The 16,889-nt window shown below is 41.8% G+C and overlaps 1 protein-coding gene across 1 annotated transcript in view; it reads left to right on the plus strand.

Annotated features, from left to right (window-relative positions):
- The first annotated feature begins 529 nt into the window (after positions 1-529).
- The window catches only part of SV2C (synaptic vesicle glycoprotein 2C), a 121,390-nt gene continuing 105,030 nt past the window's right edge, over positions 530-16,889 (plus strand). The window contains exon 1 of the mRNA XM_060761641.2: positions 530-937. The gene's annotated coding sequence lies outside the window, so the exon portion shown is untranslated. The remainder of the gene's footprint in view (positions 938-16,889) is intronic.

Here is a 16,889-nt window from a genome sequence, read left to right on the forward strand (position 1 = left end):
GCCGCATCAGACTGAGGTGGCAATCCGTCTGAAAAGCATACCTTCCATGTATTGTCGAAGGCTTTCGTGGCCAGAATCACTGGGTAGATTGTAGATTTTTCGGGCTGCATGGCCATGTTCTAGAAGCATTCTCTCCTGACGTTTCGCCTGCATCTGTGGCAAGCATCCTCAGAGGTTGTGAGGTTGTGCTTGCCTGCATCTGTGGCAAGCAACCTCTGAGGATGCTTGCCACAGATGCAGGCGAAACGTCAGGAGAGAATGCTTCTTGGACATGGCCATACAGCCCGAAAAACCTACAACAACCCAGCATACCTTCGCTTCACTTGTTGAATCCCTAAGTTCCACTAACATCCTCAACTAAAGACAACTTTCCTCGGGTCTCGAGGAGCGCCCCTCCCAACGCCAGAGGATACCTCTGCTCTGGTAGGGGGGATTCCCACAAGCCACGCAATGCCCAACCCTGTCCACGCGCTGTATCTCTGTGTCTGCCAACACGGAGCATCTACTGCATTTCTCTCTCTCTCTCTCCTCTTTCTGGGAAATTGATTTCCCGGCGTGGTTCCGCACGGCTTCTCGCTCCCTGCCTGTCCTCTCCCTCCCACCGCGTGGGGGTAAGAGCCCCTCCCAAGCTTGAGTCGTGCGTGGGCTCCCTACTCTCTTCCTTCTCTTCCTCCCCCTCCTCTTGGCTCGCCCGACGCCTCGGCATTGCAGCAAAGGAGGAGGGAAAGCGACCCGGGGAGTCCTTTCCCCGCCTCCTGCTTTTGGGGCTCCTCCGTCACGCCTCGGGGCTCCTCCTTGGAGGAAAGGAGGGAGGAGGAGGAAGAGGAGGAGGAGGAGGAGGAGGAGGAGGAGGAGGAGAAGCCTCCCTCCTTCCCCATCAGTCCGCCGCTGCTTCCAGCCAGGCAGCCGCAGCGCTGAGCGAGAGAAGAGGCTGCAGGTAAGTCGGGCTCTTCATTTAGGGATGCTTTTTTGCAGTCAGGACCAAACAGTCATACAGTCTCTCCAGTCTGGAGTTTGCACACCGTTGTACCTTCCTTTTGAGGGAGTTGAAGGAGTTGCTCTGCCTTGAGGGAAGAGGCAAAAGCCCCGACAAAGCGGGCGAGAAGAAGTTTGGCCGAGTTCAGAGATTTGGTGGTAGGCAGCCCGCTCCGGATCGCCTGTACTGCTGCTTCTCCTCCTCCTCCTCCTCCTCCTCCTCCTCCTACTTCTAATTCTCCTCCTCCTCCTTCTTTTCCTTCTCCTTCTCCTCCTTCTCCCTCTTCTTCTCCTTCTTCTCCTCTTCCTCTTCTTCCTCCTCCTTCTCCTCTTCCTCCTTCTCATCCTTCTCCTCCTCCTCCTCCTCCTTCTAATTCTCCTCCTCCTCCTCCTTCTTTTCCTTCTCCTTCTCCTCCTTCTCCCTCTTCTTCTCCTTCTTCTCCTCTTCCTCTTCTTCCTCCTCCTTCTCCTCTTCCTCCTTCTCCTCCTCCTCCTCCTCCTCCTCTTCTTCCTCTTCCTCTGCGAGATTGACTGCCAGGAAAAGCAAGGGCTGAGGGAAGCCTCTCCTGAAGGCAAACCCAGCGGTGGATCTCAAGGGGTCCCATCTAAAGCCTCAGACTGACAGCTACCCTCTTTGTATCTCTTCCAATCTTGGGGTGCATCTCTACCAGGTATGAGCAAAGTTGGGCTCTCCAGGTGTTTTGGACTTCAACTCCCGCCATTCCTAACAGCCTCAGGCCCTTTCCTCAGGAAAGGGCCTGAGGCTGTTAGGAATGGTGGGAGCTGAAGTCCAAAACACCTGGAGAACCCAAAGTTTGCCCATACCTGATCTATACTGTAGAATGGGTGCAGTTGGACATCACTTTAACTGCTATGGTTTAAAACAGAGAAGGCTTAAGATGCCCAGAGGCGCTGAAAGCGCTCCCAGGAAGGAAAGCCGCAGTTGGGAAGAAAGAGAGGGGAGGAAGAAAGGGGAGACGGTGCCTGAGATCTGAGCCAGCCCTTTGCGGCGCGATGCGACGGGGAAGGAAAACCCGTGAAGCGTTTCCGAGGGCTCCAGCACAGACCCACACGCGCCAACACCTGGCATCTTTACACCAGGGTGACTCTCCCTTCCCTTCCCTTCCCTTCCTTCCCTCCCTTCTTCCGCAGCCTGGCATTGGTAGTTCCATCAGAGCCCCAAGAGACTATATCTAAAGTTCAGATAAACTGTTGGGGTTGTTGTGAGTTTTTCGGGCTTGTATGGTTAGGACACAGTAGCACTCTCTTCTGACTTTTCACCCACATCTGTGGCACGCATCTTCAGAGGTTGAGGTCTGTTGGAAACTAGATATCTCTGGACTGTCCAGGGTGGGAGAAAGAACTTTTGTCGGATGGAGGCAAGCGGGAATGGATCACCTTGATTAGCATTGGGTGGTTGTGAGTTTTTCGGACTTGTATGGTTATGTTCCAGTAGCATTCCCTCCTGACGTTTCGCCTGCATCTATGGCAGGCATGCGCATAGGTGGTGAGGTCTGTTGGAAGCTAGACAAGGGAGGTTTATATATCTCGGAATGTCCAGGGTGGGAGAAAGAACTCTTGTCTGTGAGGCAAGTGTGAATGCTGCAATTGACCGCCTTGATTAGCCCTGGGTTGTTGTGAGTTTTTCGGGCTTGTATGGTTATGACCTAGTAGCACTCTCTCCTGACGTTTCGCCTGCATCTGTGGCAGGGTTGATTTATTAATGCGTCGAAGGCGGAGGACATCCAATCCAATCAACAGCATTTCAGGAGTCCCGTTCTGGACCTTGTAAAGTTCCCTTCTTTCTATAGCTATTTCCTGCTTTATTTTTTGCTGGAAGGGAGGGGGCTCGAGGGGGGAATGGCATGAGTCTTTGGGGAGGGGCGGGGACCCCTTTTCCTGGGAGCAGCCGATGAAGGGGGGCGGGAGGCGCGTGGGAAGCCCACAGGGCGCGTGTGCCAATCGGGAGTCTCTCCTGCTCTGGGAATCCCTTTCCCTCTCTCTCTCTTCCTCCCCCCCCCCCCCCCCCCCAGTCTTCCTGGAGAAGGCGGATCACTGGGGATGATGCTTAGGATGGAGATTGGAGGGGTGGAGTGGGGGGTCCGAACTCCGTGTTAGCACTTTTCACACGTGACAGAAACAAGAGGGGATAAGGGCAGGCATGGTGCAAAGCAGACCCCCCCTCCTCTCCCACCCTTTGATGGTCCTTTGGGACACGGTGTTTTCCGCATAAGGTTTGCGAATGAGACAGAAAAGCTCCCCTGGAATAACTAGGTCTGGGAATATTGTGTGGCTCTAGGGGCCAGGCGTCCCCCCCCCCTCGCCCCCCACTCACTCCCCACATCCAGTGGGAGACAGTCCCAAGGAAGAGGCTGAATAGAGAAGGGAAGAAGCCTTCCTCTTGCTCCTGGGGATGGCCAGCCTTTCTTAGGCTGCATTGCACACACTGCAGTGCAGGGAGAAATGACAAGTAAATGTGGTCTTTTCAGAAAGCTGGCACACGCGTCTGGTTCCAAAGGGCTGAGTGACTCTGTGGTCGGAAATATCAGCATTGGCTGCCTGTTCTTAAAAGTAACCAAGACCATACATGATCCAAATACTAGGAATATTATGCTAGTGGGTCAGATACTAGCAAGAGTTTATTTAGGACAGTAAATAAAGAACAACACTGAAAACAGGGGAATTCCAGACATTAAACAATCAGGACCAGGTAACACCTCCCAACAAAGGATTCCCCCAGGTAGAAACTAGCCAGGCCTTGAAGCTGAAAGACTTTGCAATGCTAATCAAGGGGATTAATTACAACATTCATACTTGCCTCCAACAGAAAAGAGTTATTTCTCCCACCATGAACCTTCCACAGACATATACACCTCCTTTGCTTAGTTTCCCATATACCTCACTATCTCTGAGGATGCCTGCCATAGATGTGGGTGAAACATCAGGAGAGAATGCTTCTGGAACATGGCCACACAGCCTGGAAAACTCACAGCAACCCAGTTTATTTGCTCTTAAAATTACTGGAAATTAGTAGTATTTTAGGGGTGTTTGTCTACAAATACCAAATTACTATTTGCGGGTGTTTTTATATTAATGTTAGCATTCCACCTTGTCAGCCGTGGATGTTAGTTTGGTGTGTGCAATTTATTGCTGGGTGGTAATAATGATTTCGCCTGTAATTAAAAGCAGCAAATCTATCGTAGGAAACAAAACATGATGCAAAATTGATGTTGTAAGCAAAACATAAGACACACACATATTTTAAAAGTCCCCATCTTCCAATTAAATCAATATTTTGCTTGTAACAGACTGCAGTGTGACCCCTACATCCCGAAATGTCTCCAGATATTTAAAGGTAATTTTAGGAGTGTTTGCTGCAGTAAAAGTGAATCTAGACAAAGTAAAAGGTTGACAGTTAACTTAATTTCAAGAATACAGATGTATGACATATACGTGGGTAAAGGAAGCAAAAGGTAAACGTATTGTCAAAGGCTTTCATGCCTGGAATCACTGGGTTGTTGTGAGTTTTCTGGGCTGTATGGCCATGTTCCAGAAGCATTCTCTCCTGACGTTTCGACTGCATCTATGGCAGGCATCCTCAGAGGGTAAATGCTTCTACACATTCCTTGTATTCTTTATGAATATGGATTCCACAGGGTCATATTTCTATGTAAACAGACATAGAATTATTCTATTAGTAAAACCTCCTTTAAGCACCAGTAGATAAAAAAATGAAATATCCACTGTATATTTAAAAGAACATGCAATACATGAATGGAAGGGGCTATTGTTCTATTACAAGGCAGAACTTAGTGCTTGCTTAAATGTGTATATTGTATTAAAAAAATCTATTTATACAACAGTGAGGATTCCCCCCCCCCACCCCGATTTTGAAGGCATAGTGATGCAATGGAGACTGAAAAGACAAAAGTATCCATAAAAGCCTTTGCCCGCATTCCTCTCTACCATATTGATTGCATAATGAAAAAACGAGTGTGGAGTATGAGTGCTTAAAATGTGATAATTGAATATTTTTTTCAGTGTCTTGAACAATCAGTGTTTTTATGTATTGTCAAAGGCTTTCAAAGCCGGAATCGTTGGGTTGTTGTGAGTTTTCTGGGCTGTATGTCCATATTCCAGAAGCATTCTCTCCTGACGTTTTGCCTACATGTGTGGCAGGCATCCTCAGAGGTTGTGAGGTCTGTGAAATTAGTGTTTTCTAAAATACAAAAAAAGAATTGATCCGTGAAGGGCCTTTAGGCTCATAAAAAGCTAACTTTACTTGTAGCAGGATGGAGCCGGCTAGATGGGTATAATGTAAAGATAGAAGAAAATGCAGTACCTTTAGTGTAAATCTGAAGACTGAAAATGCTGTTAGATTGTGTCGTGTTATTCTTGGACTCATCTGTACTGGAAGAAAGACCTACTGATTTTAATAGTACTGACTTCTAAGTAAATGGTGCATGATCAAAACAAGCTTACAGACAACAGAGTCCAAACCTTGTCGTCTTCAAGAGAATGCCCAATTGAATAGGGTCAAGATTGCTCCATCAGTCAAGGAACCAGATTACATTGACTATGCACTGCGGGAGATTTATGTGGTTGTATTTATCAAAACCTGAACATCAATGCTTAAAAAAAAATCAAAATACATCAATTAAGTTAAGTGAATGTGAAAACATGAAAGCAGTAGCTGCCGTTGTCTTTGTTTTATGTAGCATATAGTATTTAACGTCATGACACAGTAGGGAATTGGTTTTAAAATGTCATGGTCATTGTGTATGTAGCTTCCCTTTACTGAGTGTATGTCTGTAAAGAGCTAAGTATTTTTTTTTTTTATTACAGAAGAGCATCGGATATATTGAGTATATATGCCGGAGGGCACGAACAACAATGTGAAATTGTATGCTAGGCTTTTAATGTTTCTCTTTAAGATCAGAAATGTATTTTTAAAAAATCTGCTGTAGAACTAAAGTTGAAAGATGGGGCATTCTTTCAAGAGGCATTTCAGGAAATATAATAACTTAAAATTAAGTCCTAGTGAGTGCTGCAAATAACAATATTTTGTGTATCGGAATACAACATTTGCAGTTGTTTAATGAAAATTTAGATTTTGACAGACTATTAGAAATTGATTTTTTTTTAAAGGAAGCATTTAATTTGTTCTTCTTCATCACTGAAGCAAACCGGGGGAAAAAAAAATCAGATTTAACAAATATTAGCTGCAAAAATTATAGGGGATTTTACCCTTGAGAGAAATTTCTTATTTCAGCATTTTCGTTGTCACCTACCTTAGTGATTTATGGTATCTTAAGACTGTGTGTACTTTGTCTATTTAATATCATTTCAAGTTGAGCAAAGCTGAACCACTAATATTGTAAAGTGAGCAAATGCCAATTTTTGTGCGTGTAATAATGTGCATTTTTAAACTCATTCATCTTTTTGCAAAGAAGGGCTCTGAAGGTTCAAAGAGCTCGAGTTACTTGAAATCCTACTGATGTCATTGCACTGCCTAACGCAATGAAGACTGCATTTTTTAAATAGTGTCAGAAGCAACTAGACATAGCTGCAAGTCTCTTCTGGTGTGAAAGAATTGGCCGTCTGCAGAGACGTTGCCCAGGAGACTCCCGGATGTGTTACCATCCTGTGGGAGGCTTCTCTCATCTCCCTGATGATGGCATTGAACAATGGTCATATAATCCCAAAGTTATTTTTGGATTCATAGGAGTTATTAACCTGTGCTTATTTTATTTTATTGGGGGGAAAGGCTCATGATTCTTTACTTTTCCATCATTTTTTATCTATGGGAAGTTGCTTTTTTAGTATAGTGGAATAAAGCCATAGGAAAAAAGGGTCTTATGGCCTATTGAGGCCCATATGATTCTGAAGTATGGAAAGAATAAATACAAAATATAATTAGAAGCTTTCCATTTGAAATAGTTTTTAAATTTGTATAAAATATTTCTGTTTCATCTTTCTGCACTGTATCTCCAAAGAGGGTGAATAAAACAGTAAAATGCAATAATTTCAGTTACACAGAAGTGCAAATAGGATTCATCCAGCTAAAATAATGTAACTTGGCAGTGAACATAAAGTAGTTGTTTTGTTTATTTATTTATTTATTGCATTTGTATGCTGCTTTTCTCACCCCTGGGGGCCTAAAGCAGTTCACAACATAAACAATGGCAAAATTCAATGAATCACATGTATAAATATCACACATCAAATCGACAACATATGACAATAAAATAAAACCATTAAAACTATAACAACAATCACAAGCACAACATAAAACATTTTTCTAAAGCCTGGGTGTTGCCACTGAAAAAGCCATGTCTTCCATCTGCAGTCATCACTTACCTGATATGAGAAGGTGAAAACCTTTGGCACACGACCTCTGATAGTTTTAGTAAATGAGTATCAGTTTTAAATGAAAAAGAGAGGTATTTCAGATTTTTTTTCCTTAGTGCAAAAATAGGTATCAGTGTCAGATCCATCTGAATCTGTCGTTTATACTTAAGCCAGGCTGATATAAAACAAAGCAATCAGTTAAAAGTTCTTTCATGTCACAAAGAATATATTAGCTTTGAACCTAATGGTTTAGATTAGGATGTGGGGGACACACAACAAAGCTCTTTTTGCTAAGATCCATCAAAATACATCTTAAAATAATGAACTTCATCACACTAGAGAATGAATCCACTTGAAATCCGGTTGCTGCCTCCTGCAGAATTCTGGGGTTTGTAGTTTAGGGAGGAGCCTTTAACAGCACCACTAAACTACAAACCCCAGAATTCTACAGCAGGAAGAAACTGGATTTAAAGTGGATTCATTATCTAGTGTGATGAGGCCTATTATGGAAAGAAAAGCAAAATAACAGCATATTGTGATTTTTAGCCTTATAAGAGTATTTATTTTACAGCTGTTGGGTTGAAACCCCTTCCTATGAATCAAAAACCTTATAGGTATCTTGTCATAAAGATCCATATCAGAGATAAATCAATTGAAGTTAAATGCCTTACAAAGCTGACCATCATTCCTGCTCACTGTACAGTGGTGTGCTGTGCCAACAAAACACGAAATTTCTTTATCCTACAACATGGATAGTATCAAAATGAAAATTATTTTTCCCCTCCAAATATACTTCATTTCCCAACCCCTACTTAATTTTTCCAGAACTGGATCCCCCACCCCGCCTGGTATAATGAGGTGGTGCCAAAACCCCAATAAGTAAGGCATAACCTGAGGAGATCTCCCCTATCTGCTTTGTTGAGAATCTAAGAAATAGAAAGGGAGGCAGATAGGAGCAATTCAAGCTTTCAGCTAGAAAACATGATTCATGTTCATCTATGTGCAGATAATCTGAATGCCTCTGGAATATACCCAGTATGCTCTGCATGCCCAAGAGATGGGCTGACTGAGAGAGGGTCAGAGTGGGCAACCCAAAGTGAAGAGGTAATTGAACCTTTAATACTTTGAGACTTGCCTTTACTCATCTCAGCCCCCCCCCCCCCCCCAAAAAAAAAACCTGGGGGAAGAGGCAGAACTTTTCTAAAAAGAATCTTCCTTTAGTACTGTTTGATACTTTTAAAACATTAGTAGGACAATATCTTATTTTTCTTTTACAGTGTGTGATGGCCTTTCTGCTTAGGTACATTAGCTATCAAGGAAGAAGGGGAAAAGTTCTGACATCTTTTCCATCATTATGAATGGCTCCATTCAATCATGTAGCAAACAATCAGTTGCCAATCTAGTTATTGTCCAGAGGGACCAATGTGGCCTGCCATCCATTTTCATAGTAATAAAACACAGAGGGACAGATTGGTGACTTTTAGATGTATTCCCAAACACCCTCGTAGTGTGGAGGAGAGCAAACTACAGACCATCTGCTGCAATGCAACCTGAGCCCTGCTACATGCACAATGGAGGACCTTCTTATAGTAACACCAGAGGCACTCCAAGTGGCCAGCTACTGGTCAAAGGACATTTAATCAACTACCAAGCTTGCAAACGTTGTGCTTTCTTTGTTAAAAAATGCAATACAGCTGTCTTGTTTGCTCCTGACATGATAGATAAATAAATAAATAAACACACTTGTAGGAATGTGCCATAGCTTTAACACTTTCTTCCTGTGTCCCTTCACTTGTGTTTACAGCTTAATAGTTACATTCTGATCTAATAAAACCATAGTTTGTAGTTATGCCTGAGCTAACAGACAGTGGCTTTAACAAGTCTTCCAAACAAATAGCTTGGAATAAAATATAAATAATCTGTGGTCATTGTTTTTGTTTTCTTTATTTTCAGCTGTCACTCTGCCTTTGGACTTTTTTTTTCAGTGACTAACCCAAGTATTTGCTAATTTTTGCTAGTGGTATAGTTTCATCGGCATACCTTAAATTGTTGAGGTTCCTTCTTGCAATTTTCACATCTCCTTAATCTGGGTTTAGTCCAGCTTTAAGCATGATGCATTCAATATATAATTTAAATCAGGCTTCCCCAAGCTAAAGCCCATAGGCCAGATGTGGCCCTCCAAGGAAATGTATCTGGCCCTCGCCCTAAACTTTAGACTTAGGGTCGCCCAAACTCTGAAATGACTTGAAGTCACACAACAACAACAATCCTAATTAACTTGACTCTCCTGTTATCTAAAAGCAGTCCCACACTGAAATACTGGTAGGTTTATGTTGGGTAAATTTTGTGTTCATTTCAAATATTATATTGTTCTTTAATGTTTTTTTCACACTACAAATAAGATATATACAGTGTGCATAGGAATTCGTTCATGTATTTTTCAAAGTATAGTCTGGCTCTCAACAGTCTGAGGGACTGTGAACCGGGCCACATCTTAAAAAGTTTTAAGACTCCTGATTTAAATAGAGTGATAAAATGCAATTTTGCCTTTCGTCCTCGGCTATAGGAAACCATTCTTTTTCTCCAAATTCTGTCCTGATGGTAGCATCTTGAGCTTACAAGTTAGGCATTAGGTCAATCAAATGTTGTGGCACATTTTCCTTTATTTGTTGACAGCTTTTAGTCAAACAATCAAAGCCTTTCCTGTGATCTATAGAGCATAGGCTGCTTTTCTTCTGAAATTCTATAATCTCCAACATATGTTTGCAATATGATCTCTAGTGACGCTCTCATTTTTTAACCCAACTTGGACATCTGGTATTTTTTGCTTCATATATGGCATTTTTTGTAGAATTTTGAGCATCACTTGTCTTGTATGGCAGATTAATGCAACGGTCCAGTCGTTGCTGCAATCCCTTTTGTCCCCGTTACTGAGGATTGGAATATTGAGCATTTCTAATCTGTGCATCATTCTTTTCTTTAACATATTTTTGATGGGTTTTAGTTAGAATTTGAGTAAATTCAGGCTGTGATACTTGAGAAAGCTCTATTGGTATGCCATTTGTTTCTGGTGATTAATTTCCTCCAAGTGATTCAAGTGCAGCTTCCATTTCACTTTTGAAAATTGTGGGGTCATCTTCAAATGCTTATTCCTTGGATGAATCTATCATCCTTCAATCTCTTTTATGGTCGATGTATTGTTTCCATCACCTTTTTATTTCTTCGTGACATGTGTTGACTACCCTTGGTTTAAATTTTCCTTTGATTTCTTGGCTATTGTGAAATAAGTCTTTTGTTCTACCATTTTTGTGGTATTTTGTTTCTCCGCATTGATTATAATTGCAGTTCTCTTTCTCCTTATGTAAAAACGACTGAACAATTGTATTCAAAGTTCTGAGCCTATTTCTGTCACCTTTTAATTTTGCTTCTCAACTACCCTTCACAAACTGAAAGAATTTCATTTCTCATCCAGTGAGGTTTTGCTTTCTTTTGGTGGCAGATAATATCTTTTTGAATATTTCCTTCAAAGTGCTCCTTCCTTGCTGTGGCCCAGGATTCTTTTTGCTTCTGATTAGGCTCAGTAGTTCAAATCTGTGTTAACATTATCTTTGAATTATATGGAAAGGTTTTTCAGGCTGTATTTTTATACAGTAATTTACTGTTCTTCTTTAGCTTTACTTGGATATTTGAAATTAATCATTTCTGTTCTGTGCCACAATCTGCTCCTGTTCATCTGTTGGCAGAGAGTGGAACTTCTCCATTTTTTGCTTCCAAATCATTTTAATATTTGTCATCAGGTGATATTCAAGTAGGAGAATGTTTTTGTTACAAAGAAACTGCTGGCTTCACAAAATTCATTCAGTGGCTCCCCTGTTTCATTTATTGATTCTAGGCCAAATTCTCCAATATGTACTTCTTTGTTTCTTGCTTTTGCATTCCAAAAACACAATGGCACTACTTTTCTGTTTTGATGGGTTAATGTATTTTTATTGTCTGTACAAAGCAGCATTGAATGTTTGCTGTGTATGTGTACTGTGATCTGCCCTGAGTCCCCTTTGGAGTGAGAAGGGTGGAATATAAATAAAGTGTTGTTGTTGTTTATTATTATTATTATTATAACAAGAGGTTATGCTACTGGTAGCATTGCTGGTGATAAGGTCTCCCTTGTCAGACAAGCTTTTGCTGAGGGACCAAACCTAATAGCTACTGGGAGCCGCAACATTGGTACTACATCTAACATTTGTTAGCACTGCACAGATGAAGGCAGTGGTAAACCACTCTACCTTGAAAATCCTATGATAAGAGAATACAAAATGAAACAAGAAATAATGCCAGAAGGTGAGAATCACAGGTTGTATGGCTACTGATGAAGAGCAGAGGACAAGCATGAGTAGCAACTATGGATAATGAATGATACAACAGGGTTGAATAGGAAAGGACCCATCAATGTAACCATAATCCAACTTTATGTTCCAACTATAGACGCTGAAGGAGAAGAAACCAAAAGGTTCTGTGATGGAATCCAAAAGGAAATAGATTACACATCAACAGGGCATATGGGTAATCATTAAGTGATTGGTATTCATTGAAGGCAAAGCCCTCAAAATCAGGGTGCTTGTAGATGAAGCTTTCATGACATATTTCCTCAGATCTCTTCCAGGCCATCTAAACAGCAACACAGAAACAACATATAATCCAAAATATAGACTTGTAGCTCCAGTAGTCAATTTTGATTTCTTCTGTATGATTTTTAAAACATCCTTTGCTTTGTTAGTGGAGCTCTGAAAGCTTGCATTAAGTGTTCTGGACATTTAGGTTGGTCTATATTATGTGGCCCTTCTTTTGTAATTATCCTGCTCAACACATGGAGATTTATTGAGGATCCAGACCTCATTGTTGTAACTCATGTCTATCCACTATTTCCTTCATATTTTTCTTACTATAGAAATTATGTTAATGAGAGAAAGAGAATATCTGGATTTGTCTTTTGATTAGTATTATTAACCTAGGAGCCTACGGTCTGCAAGTACCTCCCTGGGACATGGATTCATTTTGTAAAACACACTAAATATTTACTTAACAAAGACTCTCTTGCCAGCTATAATTGATCCTTTGCATTTCTAATTATAGACTAATTGATTTTAAGAGGAACTGTTACAACTTCCAAGAGCATAGCAAAGTTTATCTAATTTCTTGTAGGAGTCTCCTCAAAAAAGGAAAAGAAATATCTAGCCCTAAATTGTATGGTTATTTTATTCTCCTCAGGTTTAATGTAATTTTTATTTATGGTATTTAGCCTGCCACAGTTCAGGGTAACATTTTTAAATGTTGAAGATGGAAAAAATATTCAATGCCTTCTTGTGACTTTCTTGCAATTAATTAAAAAAAACACTAGTCAGGCTTAGCTTATATGCCTCCCATTTGTTTTAGTCTCTGATTAGAAAAGATGAGATAATTGATCCCCTCCCACACAAGTGCTTTGTCAGAGTGCGCTGTTGGGCATCTTATATTTACACCACACCTTTAGAATTTGTGGCAATTATCCAATCACATTTCAAAGCCTGGTTAGCCTTGACGTATTTCTTCATTCATTGAGTCAGAGAAATGGGGGAAGACATTTGACGAAGGACAGTCATCACTGCAGCCATGGTGAATGCATCTGTTGATTGCTGATTACAGCGGGTGAAAACAACTGCTGTAATTACACACTCATTTTTATCCTTGGCATAGGAAAATATAAGGTCTGTATACACTGCATGTATTCATTAATGTGTAATAACTGTATATTATTATTATTATTAATTTGTTTTCCACCTCTCCTCACAGCTTGAGGCAGGGTACAACACAGTTAAGGCACCCAGATAAAATTTATTTATTTATTTAGAGTATTAACTGTCCTTCTCAACCCCCAAAGGATGGCTTACAATGGGCAGTCATTAGATGCCGACAAAGAAACAGGACACAACAGTTAACATGAACAAATCAACAGCTATATATATAAAAAAACATTAAAAGGGCAATTAAAATACATTAAAATATTGCCCTTAAAATATTAACACAACCAAGTCAGTCCGCAAATCTGAATCATAGTCCAGAGTTCCAGTCCAAGGTCTCTTAATTAACAATTCTCACGAGTCATTACAGTTGTTGCTCAGCCAGCTGCCCAAATGCTTGGTCCTGAAGCCAAGACTTGAATTTCTTCCTGGAGGAGAGGGGAGAAGAAGTCACCCTGATTTCACTGGAGTGCATTCCACAGATGGGGGGCACCACCAAGAAGACCCTGTCTCTCATCCTCGCCAATTGCGCTTGCGAGGGTGGCGGGATTGAGAGCATGGCCTCCCCTGATGATTGTAAACTCTGAGGTGGGTCATAGAGAGAGATACGCTTAGCAAGTAAACTGTGCCGGAACCATATAGGGCTTTATAGGTCAAGGCCAGCACTTTGAATTGTGCTCGGAACTGGACCAGCAGCCAGTGGAGCTGATGAAGCGGGGTGGGTGGTGGGTGAGGGGGTATGATCCCTGTAAGTTGCTCCAGTGAGTAGTCTGGCTGCCAACCATTGGACTAGTCGGAGTTTCCGAACAGTCTTCAAAGACAACCCCATGTAGAGTGCATTGCATTAATCTATATGGGATGTAACAAGAGCGTGGACCACTGTGGCCAGATCAGACTTCCTAAGGTACAGGTGCAGCTGGCGCACAAGTTTTAATTGTGCAAAGGCTCCTCTGGCCACCACCAAAACCTGGGGTTCCAGGCTCAGCGATGAATCCAGGATCACCCCCAAGCTGCGAATCTGAGTTTTCGGGGGGAGTGTAACCCCATCCAACATAGGTTGTAACCCTATGCCCTGTTCGGCCTTTCAACTCACCAGGAGGACCTCTGTCTTGTCTGGATTCAATTTCAATTTGTTAGCTCTTATCCAGTCCAACACAGCAGCCAAGTACCGGATCAAGGTCTGAACAGCCTCCTTAGTCACAGGTGGGAAGGAGTGACAGATTTGGACATCATGTGCATACAGATGACTCCGTACTCTGAAACTCCAGATGAACTCTTCCAGAGGCTTCATGTAGATATTAAATAGCAAGGGAGACAGGAACAAACCCTGCGGGACCCCACAAGACAAAAGTTGTAGGGCCGAACACGTGTCCCCCAATAACACGTTCTGAGACCGTCCCTCTAGGAAGGACTAGAGCCACTGCAAAACAGTACCTCCAAGTCCCATGCCTCCAAAGCATCCCAGAAGGATATCGTGGTCAAAGGTATCAAAGGCCATGGAGAGGTCCAACAGAACCAACAGGGACACACACACCCCTGTCTAGTTCCCAGCGTAGATCATCTACTAAGATGACCAAGGCTGTTTCAGTTCCATGTCCCGGCCTAAAGCCAGACTGTGCCGGATCTAGATAGTCAGTGTCTTCCAAGAACTCCTGGAGTTGCGAAGCCACCACACGTTCCATGACTTTGCCCAAAGTAGGGGAGATTAGAAACTGGTCGATAGTTGATGAATTGAGTGGGGTACAGTGATGGTTTTTTCAACAGCAGTTTTATGATAGCCTGTTTAAAGCTCACTGGAATTTTGCCTTCCTGCAGGGAGGCATTAAGCACCACATTTACCCACTCTGCCAAACCCCCTCTGGCCTGTTTTATCAGCCAGGATGGACAGGGGTCTAGAATAAAACAGAATGCCATAAAAGTACATAGATATTAATAAAATTTAAACATAACATTCATAGTTTGAAATGGACTGAGTAGGCCTGCCAGAAGAGATAGGTCTAATTGTCTCTGGAATTTTGACAACCCATTTAGTTACCAGATCTCTTCCAGCAGGTCATTTCACAGTCTAGGATACCATAGTAAATATTGTATTGGAACACCACTGAGAGACCTAGAAGCACCAAAAGGGACACACTCCCCATCAGTGTTAAGATGAAGATCTTCCACTAAGATGACCACCGCAGTTTCAACTCTGTATCCTGCTCAAAAGCCAGTTTCAAATGGGTCAAGCAAGTGTGTATACTCCAAGACTGCCTGGAGTTGGAGGGCAACTGCCTTCTCAATCACCTTGCCCAAAAAAGGGAGATTAGAAACTGGTCTGTAATTATTAAGGTCTAGGGGGCCCAGGGAGGGCTTTTTCAACAGTGGTCTAACTACTGCTTCCTTTAAACAGGATGGAAAATTCTCTTACTTGAGAGATGCAATGATAATTTGTTGTATTTGGAATCAAATTGCATCTCCTCCCTGGATGACCAGCCAAGAGAACCAGGGATCAAGAAAGCAGGTTGTCCTGTTTACTTGCACCAGCAGCGTGTTCACAGTAACAATACCAATTTAAACGGATCCAGTGTAATCCCACCCACAGAGTTGCTGGTACCTCGTTATTGACTTCTGCTCCAATGAGGCTTGATTTAAGGCTGGATCTTCACTGTTTATCTTCTTATCCCAAATTATCTGGTAGTGTAGACTCATATAATCCAGTTCAAAGCAGATAATCTGGGATCAGATCCTGGGACAGTGTAGATCCAGCCTAAGTTAGCTCATATGTGAAATGGTTGTTCAAGATGTCACAGTGAGTTACTGAAGGTTCTAGCAATGGGTTCAGAGGGGAGGGCACTTGAGTTAAACCTCCCACCTGAACTTGAATTCACAGATACAATACATGCAGAGAAGAAGGGTTTTTTTTTGCTCTGTGTATTGCTACCTAACAGGAGCAAAGATATCCTCTATATCACGTCTTATTGCATAGAAGTCAAGTTTTCTGCCATCTATGATCTAGTCAACCTTCCTCTGAGGGTCTCTGTATACCAGGGAGCCTGGTTAGTAATGGGGTACTTTCAGTATAGTGAGTCTGAGAATAGTCTTTGAAACAATTGTTGGTGTTCTCAGAAAGCTTCATTTGTTCATTGGGTTAGCTATATTATTTGGATGTGTTTGAAGGTGGTTTATTTTTTCAGTGGGCTTCCATTGAATGTCTAGAGAAATTAAAGGGAAGAAGTTGTGCATAGTGCTCAATCACTTATACACTTACCCAAAGTAGGTTCCACTGAAGAGCATGGTTTGAATGTGTTTGTCATTTAGTGAGGCTGTTAAAGGCTCCTCCCTAAACTACAAATCCCAGAATTCTGCAGGTGGCAGAAACTGAATTTAAAGTGGATTCATTCTCTAGTGTGATAAGGTCCTTCAAATGTTCTGGGTAGTACCCATTTTGAAGAAATATATAATATATAATTTCTGTATGTATGTGCCTTCAAGTTATGAGTCAGTTTATGACAACTTCCTGAATTTTATTGGGTTTCTTAGGCAAGGAAAACTCAGGTATGGTTTTGCCAGTCCATTCCTCTGAAATATATCATCTAGCACCAAGTGCTTGTTTCATTCTGCCGTCCAAGTAATGTCCAGGGTTCAGACAGGATCTGATTTAGATTTAGAATGACATAAATTCAAAATTAATAGTTGTGGTATTCACTGCCATTTTTTTAGAATATAAAAGTCATGTCCTAAAAATGATTTTAAATAACTTGTATTATTTTCATATACCCTGTCTTTCATTAAAAAATTAAATTCTAA

Source organism: Anolis sagrei, chromosome 2, assembly GCF_037176765.1.
Source record: "Anolis sagrei isolate rAnoSag1 chromosome 2, rAnoSag1.mat, whole genome shotgun sequence".
NCBI lineage: Eukaryota > Metazoa > Chordata > Lepidosauria > Squamata > Dactyloidae > Anolis > Anolis sagrei.